The following is a 2,217-nucleotide window of genomic DNA, read 5'->3' on the forward strand; positions in this document are numbered from 1 at the left end:
CCGTTACGACAAGTGTACCTCTGGCGCCAACGAAGTGTCGTTCTTAGGGCACCGCATCACTCCTGAAGGTGTCCACCCCCTCCCTGAGAAGGTAGCAGCCGTTCAGAACTTCCCCGTGCCCTCGACCGTCAAAGCTCTGCAGGAATTCTTGGGCATGAACAACTATTATCACCATTTTCTGCCAGCCATTGCCGCCACTCTTGCTCCCCTCTACGCCTCCCTCAAGGGCAAGCCGAAGGACCTGAAGTGGGGTCCCCTTCAAGAAGCAGCCTTCTGCAATGCAAAGAAGGCCCTATCAACTGCTGCGGCTCTCACTTTTCCTATCCCATACGCCCCTCTCCTTCTCTCCACCGATGCCAGCAACGTCGCTATTAGTGCAGTACTCGATCAGGTGGTCAAAGGCTCGCCCCGCCCATTAGCCTTCTTCAGCAGAAAACAGTCCAAGGCAGAATCGGGTTATTCTACCTTCAATCGAGAATTGCTGGCGGTGCACTTGGCTGTCCGTCACTTTCGCTATTTCTTAGAAGGTACGCCCTTCGTCATTCGCACAGACCACATGCCTCTGGTGCACGCCTTCACTCGACAGTCTGACGCCTGGTCCGCCCGTCATCGCCGACATCTCTCCGCCGTGGCTGAATACAATTACACCCTCCAATACGTCCCTGGGAAAATGAATCCCGTTGCTGATGCCCTGTCAAGAAACACGTTGGCTGCCGTTCAACTGGGATTGGATTACAACGCCCTGGCTGAAGCCCAACGACAGGATCCAGAGTATCAAGCTTGTAGGACATCCTGCACGTCCCTCCGTTGGGAAGACTTTCCCCTCGAAGACTCAAACACCACCCTCCTCTGTGACGTCAGTACTGGTAGACCGCGACCTTGGATTCCTGCTCCCATGCGCCGACAGGTGTTTGATTTCATTCACGGCCTTTCACATCCCTCGTGCTATTCTACTGCACAGCTGCTGAAGGCAAAGTTCATTTGGCACGGCATTTCTAAGGATGCTAAGGATTGGGTCCGCGCCTGTACTTCTTGCCAAACTTCCAAAGTACATCGATACACGGATTCAGAAGTGGGCACCTTTCCTCAACCTCAGCGTCGTTTCGCACACATTCACGTTGACGCTGTAGGCCCCCTACCCACATCACAAGGACATCGTTACCTGTTTACCATCATCGACCGCTCCACTCGTTGTCCTGAAGCCATTCCCATGGAAACTGCAACGTCCACCTCATGTACATCTGCCTTACTCTCTGGATGGATTTCAAGATTCGGTATCCCTGAGCATATTACTTCTGACAGGGGAACCACTTTCACCTCTCAATTGTGGACGTCATTAGCGAATCTCCTGGGCATCACCCTACATCAGACAATGGCCTACAACCCCGCTGCCAATGGAATGGTTGAACGTTTATATCGCACCCTCAAAGCAGCTTTGATGTCCCGCTGCAAGGATTGCAACTAGTTTACTCAGCTTCCCTGGGCCCTTTTGGGACTAAGGACCACTCCTAAAGACGCCCTCGACGTCTCGGCGGCTGAAATGGTGTATGGCGACCCGTTGGTCGTCCATGCCTAAATTTTTCCTTCTACAACCTCCTCCGATCATCTCCAGTGCATACGTCACGTCGTGGGAAAATTTACTCCGTGCCGCCAGACTTACAAGCCCCCAGCGAAGCATCACATACCAATGGACTTGCACTCTGCAACGCACGTCTTCCTGCGCAACGACACCAGCAAGCCACCACTAACGCCCCCTTACACGGGCCCTTTCCTTGTGATCCGACGCAGTCCGAAAGCATTCCTCCTAAACATTCGGGGCAAAGAAGACTGGGTCTCCATTGATCATCTAAAACCTGCTTATCTTCTGCCAGATGACCCGCCTACAGTTCGCCTCTCTAGATCAGGGCGTCCTATTTAACATGTTCAGTATGTCATTTTTAGAGGGGGAGCCATGTACCAACCGTGTGTCACACAATTGTACATAATTCCTTTTGCATATATTATGCTTGTATCTTCGCTCTTCCCTCGCACTAAACGAACATGAAAATTCATGTCTGCTGTTTTCCTCTGCAACATTGTCTGTCTTGTTAACTTGTTATGTCCTGTTGGCTTGAGGTTTTGTATATAAAGGAGAGTGTTCTATAATAATATAACTCAGTTGATTGCATCCTGCCTTTGAGTTCACAACCCTCTCTCGGCACCGTCACACAAGTAATT

Source organism: Palaemon carinicauda, chromosome 14, assembly GCF_036898095.1.
Source record: "Palaemon carinicauda isolate YSFRI2023 chromosome 14, ASM3689809v2, whole genome shotgun sequence".
NCBI classification, from domain to species: domain Eukaryota; kingdom Metazoa; phylum Arthropoda; class Malacostraca; order Decapoda; family Palaemonidae; genus Palaemon; species Palaemon carinicauda.